Source organism: Anoplolepis gracilipes, chromosome 15, assembly GCF_047496725.1.
Source record: "Anoplolepis gracilipes chromosome 15, ASM4749672v1, whole genome shotgun sequence".
Taxonomy (NCBI): Eukaryota; Metazoa; Arthropoda; class Insecta; order Hymenoptera; family Formicidae; genus Anoplolepis; species Anoplolepis gracilipes.
In genome coordinates, this window is record NC_132984.1 from 7,389,633 (window position 1) to 7,406,850 (window position 17,218).

Consider the following 17,218-nt stretch of genomic DNA (forward strand, 5'->3'; position numbering starts at 1 on the left):
AAATTTATGAATTTTATTATTTGTTCAGTCTGTGGTCCGTGATAACAGATTTTTGTGTGATGTGTTTTAGTTGTAGAAATATGATTTTTATGTTTATTGATTCTTGTCTTTAAAAGTTTGCTTGTCTGACCGATATACGAGACATCGCGCAGTCTTTACATGTAATTTTGTACCTCACTCTTTTATTAAAGTAGATAAAGAAGTACCAGACGATATTATAAGACAAAAAGTTAAAATTAAAAAGTCTACGTCTATTTTTTTAAGTTTTTATTGTATATTTATATTTAAACAATAACGATTAAAATCTTTTAATTACTCAGAGTTATTATGTTGATAATATATGTTGGAGTCAAAGTTATTTATGAGTGTTAAACTAAAATAAATTATATTTTTTAATTATTATTTATTTATATTATTATTCGAATTTTTTCCGCATACTTTTTCTGATATATTTAAAATATCTTTATTTTATATAGAAATAATTTAAGAGCTATAGATTTTAAATAATTACAATTGAATTAAAAGTTATCGACAAAATATGGACGTTAAATAGGAAAATAAATAAAGAGATCTAAATTTTTTTTTAATTTTTATTGATGCCAACTTAAATATACATATAACATACATATATGTATTAAATATACATATAACAAGATTCTTATTCAAAATCTACTATCATTCCAAAGTATAAAAATAGTCAATTTTTTTAGTTAAATAATCAATTGTTTGGTAATATGTTCGAAAAGTTATTTACAATAAAAGTTAATTATATATTTCGATTACTTTGTAGAAAACGTTTTGTTTTAATTATATTTCTCAGAAATTAATAACTAATAGTTAACAATTCTTAACTGCTTTCAAACTTTTGAAACGATAGTCTATATATTATTAAAGTACCAAAAGTAAAAAATTTCGTAAAGATATTGAATATGTATAATTGGATATAATTAAGATTATAATTAAGAACTTAAGTGGTTACATATAATAAGAATCTATATAGTTCTCTTTATATTTGAATAATCATTGAATGTATGAGTTTATAAAAATCAGTAATGCAGGATAATTTATTTGACAATATACTACATTAATATGATTTTCAGTGCACAATAATATTCGAAATTCTGTACTTTGTCATTATTGAAAAGTAAAATTATTATTAATTACTATTTAACTTTTATGAACACATGTCTATAAGTTTATTAACTTTATCCCTATTTAGCCGTTTTGGTAAAATAAATATGATAAAATAAATAAATTAATAGAGTCTGCATAAAATAATAGTCTACATTAAGAATATAAAAAGAATAATATACTGTATTTATTTTCGCATATTAGAAGTACTGCGTCTATATCTTTATTATCAAGTTATTTTCTTTAGATTTTTAAACTAAGTAAAATTATTTTCTTTATTTGATTATTAGTAATGATTTATTATCTGAAATTACTGTTATAATTTAATATCGATTATATATATACGTTCAAATAGTAACTATTATATTTTAATTACACTGTCCGAAAGAATAAATTTTTTTTTTTCAGAGATCGTGGCATATATTTTTCAGTGGGTGTACTGAATTCAAATTTGATTTAAAAATATCTTAACTCATTATGATATTGAGGAAATTAAGATTAAATGTATAAAAAAATCATAATTTTTGCAAGTTTAGATATATACATATAGTGATAATTATACTATCTGACAAAACTTGACTTTTTTTATGTAACACGAGTGGGAATAGTCATTTCCAATGTATTTTTCCTGCTAAACATGAATCCATTTTCTAAATTTGGGAGATAAATATCATCATTTTTAGTTTCTTAAATGCTATTTTTCTTCAAATTGTGACGTGGTAGCCAAATTTTGAAAATAGATTCGTGTTCAGCGAAAAAAATACATTGAAAATGACTATTCACACTCCTGTTACAAAAATTGTGTCAAAGAGTGTTATCTGTGTGTACCTATATATTAAACACAAAATAGTTTTTACTATCTCAGCTAAATCATACATACATAGACTTTCATAAGTTAATGTAACAAAAGCATTTTTTATCAATTTAACGCCACTTTTTTGTAAATTGCGGTTCTTTCAGGAACTTTACACATTTTCGTCGTAAAGTGTTGAATGTTTAACTTTTAATTTGAACAGTGATAAACTCCTTTATTATGTCAGCTTATCGATATATAGCTACTCAAAGATTGCAAAAATTGAATTGTGGTTTCTTGCACGTTTAATAATGTAATATTTTCAAAATCCTGATAAACTAACATTTTTACGATCAAATTTGAATTTAGCACACACAAATTTACTAAGAAATATATGTCAAGATCCCTGAAGAAATCTTTGTCCAATAGTGTTATTGTTAATATTATATATCTTCTGTATATATATCTATATATGTATTGTTATTGTTTTGCTTAGTCAAAAAACGTTAAAGAAACTTTACAATCTTTTGTAATGTAAATTATAAAAAGATTATAAAATAAAATAATAAAAAATTTAATTTATTTTATTATTTTAATGCTCATTCTAACAAGTTATTTTATATAACCTTTTTTTCTACTAACTACATATAAACACAGTTAACTAATCACTTTTGCAATAAGATGATATAATATATTTTAATGATTGACTAATCATTTCATTCTTAGAGTTAAGATATATGTTTCTTAAATGAAGTAAAATATTATTTTGTAACTCTTGTTCCGAAGTATGAGAAAACAATTTCTCAATCAAATATTTTACTTGATTAGGAGCTCCATCTATAAGTATTAAACGTCCAGAAAAATTCCTTGTTTCTAATAATCTTGCTAATTCAATGGCGATTAAAGATCCAAATGAATAACCCACAATTAAAAATTCTTTTCGTTACGTCACGAATCTTTTATATAATAATTGCTTATGAACTCACCCATAATATTTGCAACCGCTTTTTAAGAATTTTTAGTTTTCTTATGATCTTTAGTATAAAGCTTTACAAAAATTAGATAATATCAAAAAAATCTTGCGACCTACAGACAGTATACTTTATTTATACATACAAATACGTTCATATCTGCAATCCAGTGAGGCCCACAAGTAAATTAACTATGTTGTCGAGAATATGTTTGTTTTCATTTATTAAAATATCTGTGACAAATATGTTATGAGGTCTTAAGACAGTATCGCATTTATGGATTGCTTTTGTAAATACTAGAAATTTCATTAAAGCTTGACCTACAAATATTTTAAAAGAATATATTATTGCATAATATTGTTGATATACGCGTTGTTTCAAATAATGTAATATTTTTACATAATAAATCTAAATATAAATAAAATCTCTGAAAGAGGATGGGTAAAATGTACTGATTTTTGCCCAAAAAGTGTAACGAAAGTTACATATGTTTTCTTATAGCTCTTTCTCTTTTGAGCTACTAAACATGAAAATAAAAAAGTGGGAAAGTGGTCAAAATTCGCTTCAAAGGGATCGAAATGTCACTTTTAATAGTAATTTGATTAGTGTCGATTTTGTTGCAATTATTTAATTATTTGTATTATATTGTAGTTTAGTTTGTAATTTTTTTACTGAAAACTAAGAAAACACTTTAAAATAAAATTTTTTAGAAATGTTACATCTAACATAGCAAAATCAATATAATATAAAAATTAAAAAAAATAGATAATTTATTCAAAAAGTCTTATTAAATATGCAACTGCATACATTGTATAGTTTTAAATATGTTAGGTTAAAATAGGGGACTTTCACACCACTCCTAATTTCACCTAAAAGTGCATTAAATTTTTTAGTAGATCTTCGTCTGCAGATGTTTATACCAACATTTTACCTACCCTCTTTTCTTTATTTTGCATGTGCATCCCTGGAAATAATTTTACAACTTTTCACGCGAAAACTATGCGAAAATTATATTTTTTATAATGCGACTAAAACTTTTTACATTATTTCTGTGTAATTTTTATGTCAAATTATGTGATTTAAGCATGTTTATAGTTTCCTATAAATGTACGTAGAAAATTGTGATTTTCTACAACTATATTAAAAGTTGTGATTTTCTATAATTATATATTTTAGTCGAAAAAATTGTAGTTTTAGACTTTTTCATTTATTTAGACATATTTATCTGTTTAATTTTATAAAAATTAGTTTAATATATATATCTGAATCTTTTATATACGGACTGTATAAGAAGTAAACTAATAGATGTAGTTATAATATTATTAGTTGCATTTTGCAAGCTTTATACACTTTTCAACAAAATTAAAGGATCACTTAAAATTAGCATGAAAAAGGGTCAGATTCAACTTCATGTATCTTTGAGGTTTCGAGGTTTAAAATGCTTTTTTAAACATCGCTCTACGCTGCCATTTTTCGCAAAGATACGTGAAATTGAATTTGACCTTATTTTTTCACGCTAATTTTAAGTGATCTTTTAATTTTGTTGAGAAGTGTATTTGCTTATGACATAAACTTAAATACGGCTGCAGATAATGAATAGCGCGTTGCAGAGTGGTAAAAAAATGAAGTATAATTATTACAATTAGAGATGTACCGGATAACCAGATATCAGATAATTCAGCACTTATTACAAACACATACGCGCACATGCCGGCGGTAAACGTCTTTTTTCAATAAAAATGTAAGACTGGTTTCAAAGTCATGTAATTCGGTCAAAAAGAAAATAGTTTTAAGAAAGTTTTAAGAAAAGGATTTTGTAGGAAAAATGTTGTAGTTTAAGGAATTTGACTTAAATTTTTCGAGAAAAATTGTTTTAAAGAACTGCAGAATGTCAAAAATATGTAATTTAAAGAAAAAACAATGTTTCTTTTTTAGAGCGTAGGAATAAGATCAAATTGTTTTAAAAAATTATTGATAGCACGTTAAAACTGAAACTTTAAGCTTCAAAATGCTTTTCTTTAAATTTTCCTACGATGATTTTTCACCGAGTGTCGACAATATTTCTGAAAAATACAGATTAGTTTCAAAGTCATGTAATTTGGTCAAAATCGTAGGAAAATTAAAAAAAATATATTTTGTAGGTAAAACATTGTACTTTACGAAACTTTACTTGAATTCATCAAGATAATTTTTCTTATTAAGCTGCAGAGTTTCAAATCTATATCTTTTTTTGCTAGTGTGGAGGATTCTTCTTCAGACTTCTCTGAAGTCGTATACTTTTGTACAATGTCGTAACTATTAATCGGGAGTATCCGTAAAAATTGATTATTTCAAGCAGTATCTGTCCGGCGCGAAGGTTTTCAATTATCGCTGTTCTTTGATTATATTTTGCGCTGTGCAACACGTGTTCCGTTATTTTTTATTTACGAGCTTTTTACCCACATGTGTGTCTATACATTAGTTCCACTTAGCGCATCCGGCGGAATTATAATATAGCGAGAATTTCAAATCGAATTTTGTCCAGATTATAGCCGCATCCTGTATATATATATATATATATATATATGCATATATGTGTGCGTACGTGAGTGCGTGCTCGCGCGCGTGCGTGTGTGTATATTGTAATTTAATTACCCATGTTAAAACACTGAGATCCAATTCCAGAAAACACGAAGCAAATCGGTCTTTTTGTATATACGTTGCTTTCCATCTTAATTATTGCGTTATCAGATAGTTTAGATCCAGCAATTATGTATCCTCTGTAAGGATGACCTTTTATATTGTCACTATAAATATGATGTAGCAGAGAAATATAGTCTACATCTATTGGTCGACTGTATACCTATAAATAAGTTATTATTAATTGTAACTATATATGGTAACAATTATCTTATAATATCATCTTATTGTTAGTATTATATTTCGGAAGTTAAATAAAATTAAAAGTTTATATATATGTATGAAGTCTATCAGAGCTCACGCATGAGCTCAAATGTTTTTTTTCGAAAACCAAGGCTTCTATCGAAAAATGTTTCCTACAAAGTAAGTTGTAACTTTGAAAAGGATATAAAATGATGCAATTAGTTTGACCTTAAGTAAGTACCAAGGTGATGTGCAGATAAACCTAGCTTTTTAAACAAAATCAATTTTTTTTATATAAATTGATTGTTTGCAATATTTGGTGTAAAAAGTTATGAAGATATTATGACTAAAAATTGAATAGTTTATGAGATATTTAATACGGCTGTTTTATATTTGCAACTTTCGATTAAATTTCTTGATTCTTATTCACATCTATTGCTTTCTTACTTATTGCTCACTCGTTAACAACGAAACGCGCGTAATTATAGGAAAAGGAGTGCGGCACATATATTATCCTATTATATTTGCAGAACTGAAACTAAACAATAAATACCACGCTCTTTAGTTACATGCAAACGGCATGTTGTTAACGCGTGAGCAATAAATGGGGCGGCAGTAGGCGTGAATCACGAAATGTAGCCGAAAGTTGCAAACAGAAAATAACCCTAGTTTAATACTTTAATGAGACATAATTTTATATAAATTATAAATTTAATCCACGATTTCATATAGTTCTATTTTTTCTCTTTAAAATCAATATTTTTTTACCAATATACGATTTTTTCTCGAAATATACCGATTAAAGTTGTAAATTTTTGAAATTATAAGATTACAGAATACGTACATACTATATATGTGTGTGGGACTGATTTTAGTAAACATATATACGTAAGTATATACGTGTGTATTCGTCAATTGCGGTCAAGTGTGTTTCAAGTGTGTTTACCAGAGTTGGGAAAGTTACTTTATAAAAGTAACTCTCGTTACCGTTACCGTTCTTTTTTCCAAAAAGTAACTCGTTACCGTTACCGTTACTCAAAAAGTAACGAATTGTTACAATTTCCGTTACTTTTTTTGTATACAATACAAACTTTACATAAAAATTTTTTTAATATAAGATCAAATTTTTACACTAAGCACTACAAATTTTTGAACATTATTTTACAGTAAAGTAATCAAAATGATATAATTTTTTGATAGTGATATTGCTATATTGATATAAAGTGTGTAATAATTTTGATAATAATAAATTATTTTCAATAAAGGAAACTTTTGGAAAAAAGTTAAACAAGTTTTCTTAAACACTTTTAGATTCTGTAAATATAAATAAAGTAATATTCTTATTGCTAGTTTACTTTCAATAGATTGGTAAATATATAGTTAATCGCTTTCTTTGCGTCTTTTCAATTTTTTTTATTTTAAAATTCTAACAGGATACGATAATTTTCATAACATCGAATTCTTGATTAATCATTGAATTATTTGTCTAGTTAAATGTTTTTTACAAAGTAGATAAATACTAGAAAGAGATGCCACCAGTTTTTAAGTATGTGATATTGCGTTTCAATACTCTTATCAATCTTAAGTTCCATTTCACGTATATGTGTGCACGTATCTATAGTATAATGTTACATGTACCATATAAAATGCATGCGTGCATATGCATGAAAAATATCAATGTTTCTTTATTTGAAAATTATTTTCGAAAAAGGTATAGTATATTCAAGTATACTTGAAAAAAATCCTAGACTGCACAGAAAGGTCGAAAGATGTCTTAAAAATATTGAAAAGATAATAATACGTCTTTAAGTTGTCTCTTAAGCATTTTTTAAAGATATGTGCTATCTGAAAAGTAACGATAAAAGTAACTCTTAATTTCGTTATTGAAACATGTAACGAAGTTACTTTTTCCGTTACAAACAAAATTTGTAACGCCGTTAATCTGTTACAGTTACTGAAAAAAGTAACTGTAACGGTAACGACGTTACAAGCAACGTTCAAAAATGAAGGGAAGAGGGAGGATTTTAAAAAATATGATATTTTCGAAAAATATAATTGCACAGTTTTAAAGCACATTAGAAACTGTAAAACTTTTATTTAAAGCTTTTTTTTATATCTCTTACCATTTCGACGGTATTTGCTTAGAAATATAAAAACCGATTTTTTTCAAGAGGGTGTTTTATTACTTTAACGCCCGTATGGGCACGTAAAAAAATACATGTCCCCTATTTTGACCTAGACTACAACATATTTAAAGCGCATTAAAATCGGAGGGAGATACTTCCATATCTTCCATATCTTGTTAGTACAATTTGTGTAACTGTAACTGATACTTAGGAGTTTTGTTTAGTTATATTGCCTTTCTTCTTATTAGTTTTACTTAAAAACCTTATAAATTATTATTATTGAAATTGTAATGTGTACTTACGTCATCTAATATAATTTTAACTGCTTCCTCTGTACGTCCAGATGTAACTACTAATCTAGGTAAATTATCGTCTGCTTTATTATTAATTTTAATTTTTGGATTTGATTTCAATAATACGTGACAATTAGCACCGCCAAATCCAAAGGAATTAATACCGATGTAACCACCTTTGTATTCTGTCTTTTCAGTGATTATTTTTACTCTTCCTTCAATGATAGCAGTCATATCTTTTCGTGGATGTTTAAAATGTATAGTAGGCGCAATTATAGCAGTTTCCATCGCTATTATAACCTTTATGAGATAAATACAGTTTTTTATAGTGATAATAATATCTTGCAAGTTCTATAATTATAATAAATAATAAAAAAATACTTTCATAAGCTTACATGTAGCATTAGATCATATAATTATTTTAATTTTATCGTACCTTGTTGTAAACTTACTTTTGCAATTTGATAATGACCGCTAACGGGTTCAGAATGTCCAATATTCGACTTCACTGAACCCAATAACAGAGGAGAGTCTCTTTTAGCGCACAAAGCTTCATCGATGGCTTGAAGTTCCACAGGATCTCCAACTAGAGTACCAGTTGCATGAGCCTCCATGTAAGATAGCTCAAGAGGCAAAATATCACATTCTTCGTAAAATTCTTCCAGTAACATTTTTTGCTTGTCAAATGATGGAAAGGTAATTCCTTCTTCTTTATAGCCATCGCAATTGGTTTTACCGTAGACAAAAGTCGCATAAATTCTTCTTGCATCTCTTGCTTTTTGTAGGTATACCACTACAGCTGATTCATTACGCATGTCACCAGTACCTTCTTCATCGTAAGGTTTACAGTAGCCATCAGCAGATAGAACTCCTAAAATAATGTCAGTAATTTATTTGTTTCAAGCAATAATAAAGATATAATTTTGTTTCTAGTTTCTTCATTATACTAACAAGTATCTCTTTGTAAACTTTGATAAATATATGTGAGCAAATTAATTATTATTAAAAAACAAAAACTATCAAATTTAACAAAATATGATTAAACAAAAAATTAATTAAAAATTATGTAATGTGTGTGCGCGATAAAAAGCGACAAAGACTCGTAAAAATCACGGATCCGATAAGTCCAACGTTCTCTTAAATTACTAATCGATTTGCAATAAACCATTTTTATTGTCTAAAATATAACTATTTACACTTATTTACAGGTTGAACAACTAACAATTTGTTACTAAGTCGCACCAAGCTGCAGCTGCAGTAAGACGTGTTTCAAACGCAAAAGTAATCGGCACGTTGTTTAGTAAGCGAAGATGAAAATTCACTGTCTGCAAGCTACAGCTATTCAAAGAAAGCAAAGATTTCGAATAGTTACCACGAATTTTGCTAAAGAAAGAAGGATCACGCACTATTGCTTCGGAGCTCGAGTTCAAACGCGAAGTGGCGGTCGCGCGCAGGAGCTTTTATAAGCTAAAGATTCGAGAATGTTCGCGAATTTTCTCATTTTCTTTATATTATTAATCTAAACCTTGATCAAAGTCATCTTTTGTTAAAGTAAATTTTTTGTTGTTTGTCACTTCTCCGGGCGACCGTTTTGATTTTAAGTAGCGCCTGTCACGATGTGATTTGTCGCGCGCGTATTACGCAGCGCTCGCGGATTTGTTAGCGCAGCAGTCAGCGCGAACAAATCCGCTCTTAGCGCTATGCTCTTCGTGAGCGTTTATTAAAAGTAATTTAGAAATTTGAATTATCCTAATGATTATTAATACTAAGGTTTTGATTATTTAATTAGCGACTAATTACTACATTTTTTTCTCCCATTCCTTTTCAGGGCTTGTTCCTTTGTAAACATAATGAATTTGTCAGTAAATATTTATTAACATATTTATTAGATAATTTGACTACTCAATAACTTTGAACCCAATATTATTTTTCACAAACCCAAACGAAAAAACTGATGAGTTACATAGGGATGAACGCATAAATTGACACTAGCAACAATAGCCGCTTCGCAAATACCAGATTGAATCATTTTGTAAGCTTCAACCATAACAAAATGACTCGAGCTGCATGCAGTATCGATGTTATACGATGGTCCAGTAATGCCGAGCCAATAAGAAATTCTGTTTGCTGGAATACTTTTATTGACTCCAAGCATGGGTAATCCAGCAATCTAGTTAGTAATTATCATATAGTTTTTATATGTATAAAAAAATATTTATTTTTATTATATCTTTTTGTATTCAGTGTAATATACTTTATATACATATTAACATATGTGGGGAGTTATTTTTGCGTAAAAGACATTTTTGTAAAGGACATTTAATTTTGTATATATGTGTCGTATTATTATATCGATCGTTATATTTAAAATTCTCGACCGTCGAACATATGTTTTCGATGACGATGTTTATGTACGCGACTTTCTAATTCATAATAATAAGAGACGAGCTCGAAAGACAGAGCAAATCAAAAATCGAAAACGAAGAGAAAAAAGTCGATCGAAGTCGAACGATAGACGCGAAACGAGAAAAACGTACGGGAGAAACAGTATCTCCTCTTACTTGTAATTCTTTTATAAATCCTTAATAAATAATTTTTTTAAAGCGATAACACTTTGTGTAATTATTAAACATTTAAAATTAAATAAATCCACACATATATTTATGTACTTTTTAATAGCGCGTATCTTTTTATTGATTTCTGATACTTATATTATTGAATAATCAATTTGAATCACATACGTGAGGTTTATTGTATATTAACTCCAGATGTGTATCATGAACACTTATTGCTGTGATAACGCTTGTGTTTGTTCCTCGTAATTCTGCAAGATTTACGCCTGCATCAATAATTGCTTCATAAGTGTGCTCAAGTAATATCTTACTTCCAGGATCAATTACATGAGCTTCTTCGGTCGATATATTAAAAAATTCTGCGTCAAATTTTGTATATTGTTCATTTTTCCTACCCTAGCAGGCATCTCATGTGCAACTGTTAGGATTTATTATAATAAGAATAAATATAATATTGTCATATTGTTAAGTCATTGATAATATTTGTATTACAATATTCTTAAAAAAATACATGACATCTCAATTAAACTTTGATATAAAATGAAAAATAATATTACAATAATAAACAAAAAAAAATTGTTACAAAATTGTTAAAAATGTTAACAAAAAGTGATTTATGTAAACATAAATTGCATAACGTATTAATTGCTTTAATGATTTTGTAAATGAAACTTTTTCGAATTTAATATGTTAGATTTATAAATATATTGACACAAATATTACAAATTTTTAACTATGATATATATATATTTATTACAATAAAAAAAATATAAAACTTTTTCAATAAAACAAAAATATTCTCAATTTTGAGAAAAAGATATTACAGTTGCTCCAGCGAGAATTGCTTGTACCAAGATCCATTTTATTGAAAAGATTGTCCTGTAGTTCTTTTATATTGTCAGAATTAGGAAACCGCCCGGCAATACTAGAGATAACGATTTCTTCTTCAGCATCAACGCTGATATATGGATTGAATCGATTATTATTATCCATCTTCTTTAAATTTTAACAATTGTAGAAAAATATACCATAATTCTAGATTTTAAAATTATATTAGAATAAAAAGAAGTAAAATTTTAGGACTAGAAGAAGCATTCTTTAGCTTTTTACCAGCTGAAAATTTATAATGTGCAAAAAAGGGAGGAATCACATAATTTTAAATAAGTAGTTAACATTCAAAAACAATGTACAATTTTCAGATTTTTAAATCAACAATAGTACACAAAGTTGATTTATACAAAAATATAAATTTTTACAAAATTTTATCATTAATAATAATTTTCTGATAAAATGTGTTAACAAATTAAATTAAGTCGAGTTAAAATGTTATAGTAATTAAAAAACATAATTGTATACGATTAGAAATAATAAAAACTAATAACTCGAGAAAAAAATAAGTATAGTATGTTTATATGTAAATATGGATAATTAGATCTGGTATTATATATAATTTTATATGAACATATATAATAATATCCGAAATTCGGCTGGCGCGATATGACCATATTTTTATACATATAATCATATTTGGTTAAATCTAATTATATATGGAAACAGATTTAGCCGAGTATAATTGTACATACGAGTATAAAGACAAGCTCATGTCATGCCAAATTTCGAATATAATATATATGATCAAATTATATGGCGTTAAATTTCAGATTTAATTATATATGAACAAATTATATTACATATAGTCAGAAAGGCCTAAATTTCGGATATAATTATATATATATAGAAAAAATAAACTTATTATAATTATATATAATTATAATTATATGTAATCATATATAATCATAAGTTTATTTTTTCTCGAGTATATATATATATATATATATATATATATTAAAAACATTTTAAAAACATACACTAACAAAAGAAATATATACAGGGTGGACCATTTTAATCCATCCAGTCGAATATCTCGAAAACCAAGCCCGGGAGAGAAAAATGTTTCAGATAAAAGTTGTATGGTTTCGAGGGGGCCATAAGATGGTACCATTGGTTTGACCTTGAAAAGTCATTTGAAGGTCACGTCAAGTTTTTTAAATGGAACACCCTATATATTTTTACATATTCTTGTAGCTCATCTCGAGAGCTTTCCAAAATACTTATGACAAAGTATTTTTCATTAAGTATTTTTTGAGTTATAAGGCTTCAAAGTTGCAGTATTTTGATATAAAATACAAGATATCTCGTAAAATTTTCATTTTTTGATTATCTTACTCTAATACTTTTATGCACAAAATAATAAGACAAATCAATTGGTGTAAAGAAAACACATAATTATGTTAAAGTAAAAATGTGTAACTGTTAGTTGCAAATTCAGATTTTTACTTTAACATAATTATGTGTTTTAATTATGCCAATTGATTTGTCTCGTTATTCTGTGCATAAAAGTATTAGAGTAAGATAATCAAAAAATGAATATTTTATGAGATATCTTGTATTTTATGTCAAAATACTGCAACTTTGAAGCCTTATAATTTAAAAAATACTTAATGAAAAATACTTTGTCATAAGTATTTTGGAAAGCTCTCGAGATGAGCTACAAGAATATGTAAAAATATATAGGGTGTTCCATTTAAAAAACTTGACGTGACCTTTACGTGACCTTCAAATGACTTTTCAAGGTCAAACCAATGGTACCATCTTATGGCCCCTTCGAAACCATACAACTTTTATCTCAAACATTTTTCTCTCCCGGGCTTGGTTTTCGAGATATTCGACTGGATGGATTAAAATGGTCCACCCTGTATATATATATATATTAAATTTTTATCCGTATTCTGCATTTTCCTACAATATATATATATATATATATATATATATATATATATAGTGTATGTTTTTAAAATTTTTTAATATATATATATACACACATATATATATATATATATATATATATATTAAAAACATTTTAAAAACATACACTAACAAAAGAATTAAGAATATTATTCACTGGTTAATTCTTTATCAATAGTTTGTGTAATTTTATCAGAACTTTATTCGGGTTAAGAACTTATTTATGTATATGTTCATTACTATAAAAAAATCGTCATTATGTAAAAGAATTAATTATAAAAAATTAATTAAAATTAAAATATTTAAATTTTTACGTTTTAATAATATTTATGTTTTTCAATGTGTCTGTGAAGTTGGCACGTCATTCTATTAATTTTTAAAAAATAATGGGAGTTCTAGTAGCACTTTTCATAGTTCTGTAGTTCCTGATAAAAATTAAAAAAAGTTCCGCATTTTTAATATCGAAAATAAAAAATGATGTGCTAACTTCACGTTCCAGCACGGCACATTCTCCTCTAAAGTACAAACATCGAAAATCAAGATGTTTATTAAGAGTTCTCGTTAGTTCTGTACCAATTCTATAATTATATATCATTTCAAGACAAAATTCCAAAAAATTACCAAAAAAATCAAAAATAAAGAATGATGCGCTAACTTCGCGAATTTAACACGACACTCTCCTTTCTAAAGTATTAAAACGAATTAAAAATTCTTATGTTTTACAAGAGTTCCCGATAGTTCTAATTGAGACTTGCATATATATATATATATATATATATATAATTTTAGATCGATATTCCACCAATTAACTTTTAAACAATTTTTGTTTTAATTGCGTATTACGACACTTAGTAAAAATATGTCGTGCTACTGATTTTCGGCAGTTCTGACGATAGTTCTCGACAGTTCTGCAACAGTTCTATGCATTAAAATCAGTTTTAAAGAGAGTTCCGATCATTATTTATTTTTAAAACAATTTTTAACAATTACGTCCAGCACGTCACTTATTGTTAGTGAAAATATGTCGTGCTGATGACTTTTGCAGAACTGTCGAGAACTATGTCAGAACTGCCAAAAATCATCAGCACGACACATTTTCACTAAGTGACGTGCTGGACGTAATTGTTAAAAATTGTTTTAAAAATAAATAATGATCGGAACTCTCTTTAAAACTGATTTTAATGCATAGAACTGTTGCAGAACTGTCGAGAACTATCGTCAAAACTGCCAAAAATCAGCAGCACAACATATTTTTACTAAGTGTTGTAATACGCAATTAAAACAAAAATTGTTTAAAAGTTAATTGGTGGAATATCGATTTAAAATTATATATGTATGCGACTCTCAATTAGAACTATCGGGAACTCTTGTAAAAAATAAGAATTTTCAATTCGTTTTAATACTTTAGAGGAGAGAGTGTCGTGCTAAATTCGCGAAGTTAGCGCGTCATTCTTTATTTTTGATTTTTTTGGTAATTTGTTGGAATTTTGCCTTGAAATGATATATAATTATAGAATTGGTACAGAACTAACGAGAACTCTTAATAAACATCTTGATTTTCGATGTTTTCTTGTACTTTAGAGGAGAATGTGCCGTGCTGGAACGTGAAGTTAGCACATCATTTTTTATTTTCGATATTTTTTATATTAAAAATGCGGAACTTTTTTAAATTTTTATCAGGAACTACAGAACTATGAAAAGTGCTATTAGAACTCCCATTATTTTTTAAAAATTAATAGAATGACGTGCCAACTTCACAGACACTTTTTCAATACTATTTAGCTTATTTAGTAATTAATCATTATATTTCTAAATTTACAATACTTTGTTAATAAATAATATTATTTTGTCATGTTTTATCTATGGCTGTTTTCTTTGGATGCTCACGCACTGAAAACATTATTTTACTTTTCTACGAGATGTAATAAGTAACAAAGGTAGACTGATGCTTTCAGTGTGTGCATCTAAAGGGAACACAGCTATTGTGTGTAATTACCTTCCACGTGAATTTTTGTTCTGCACTTATTCATCTTTTAAAATTATTTTCTCCTATAAAAATTATATTAAAATGATATATATAAAAAATGTTACGCTCTAATCAAATCTTATATAGGTCATAATTGTCTTCAATGAAAGATGAAAGGTGTTAATATGAGATTTAATAATAAGAAACTTTTAGACATACTTACTTAATCATTTTCTTTTCTTTTATAAGTTGCCTTATTTATAATTTTTGTTTTAATTGTTAAACTGTAAAAATTAGATGTCTGCTCTATGTACATACATATATGTACATGTAGTTTAGTAAAACAAATACAATATAGAGATAGAAAGAGTATAAAGTAAAAGAAAGTTTGTAGAAAATAAAATTATATACATACACATATCTTTCTGACGCAAAATAAAAAAGAAAGAGCGAAAAAGAGAAAGAGAACAAAATACAATACGTATGCCATTTGTTTATGTCTTTATAGCTTTAATTTTTGTTTTAATTGTTATAAATTATAATTATAATTAAACAACTATACAACAATTGTATAATTAATTATAAAATTTATTAAACGTTTTAGAGAGATAATTATTGATTTATAACAATCGCACAATATTTATAAGTTAGTGGCCTTTTTTTTTTAAAAAATACTACCTTTAAAAACATATCCACTTATATATCATCCATAGCATACCAATTGCAATAATAGTTTTAAAAGTTGCGACAAATCGATCCACTCTGAAATAGAAATATTTATTGCATTTAATAAATTAATCTTACAAATAAATACTTAACATTTAACATCTAACATATAAACAACAACAACATTTTGTTTGTATTTAACACTTACTTTTGCAATGCGTTTTGGCTGCATCTAATCGATTCATGTCTTCGTGTAGAAGATATTTTTTTACACCTATTAATCCATGTCTTTAAACAATAAAATAAATATTTAATACCTCAAATTTTTCTGTACACATAATGTAAAAATTAGAAGAAAGATGTCAAAATTAACTAATATTATAAATTAATATACTAATATCTTACAGTAATTAAAAACTGTTATTATTGTTTACTTGAAATAAATCTGATATGCTTAATTAATTAATTTATTAATTAAGCATTTGTTACTTACTTACACAATATGTTAAATTGACTTATACAGAGATTAGTTAAAATTTATTATATTTTTATTATATATTTTAATTAGCAATAAGTACATTTTATAAAATAATATGCTATCTACTTGTGTAAGTTACAAAATTTAATTTATTCTTGGTTTTATTTTTCTTTGTTCTCTTGCAGTGCGATTAATAGAATTAGAGATTAAAATGTTTTATAAACTAACATGGTTTGTAATTCATATATCAAAATTTTATTTTAATGCAGTATCGATTAAAAAATATAAATAAATTGACCGATTGATCCAAGTTTTCATTTTATAGATGTATAAAAGTCTATTAATTAAAAATTTCAAATTTCTAAGATAAGAAAAGAAAAAGAAAGAATGTGTGTTAATTATCAGAAATGTTATATTTTTAAGTACGTTAAATAAAAGAAAAAAATGTAATTTTATATTAAACTGATGTATATAAATTATACATATATCATTCAATACGTGACAGTATTTTATTATTTATTTATTATCATATTTTTATATTGTTATCAGTAAAT

At 26.3% G+C, this 17,218-nt stretch overlaps 1 pseudogene; it reads right to left on the bottom strand.

Moving 5' to 3' along the window:
- Positions 1-3,048: 3,048 nt before the first annotated feature.
- LOC140674222 (fatty acid synthase-like) lies at positions 3,049-11,156 on the bottom strand (annotated as a pseudogene).
- Between the last annotated feature and the right edge of the window lie 6,062 nt (positions 11,157-17,218).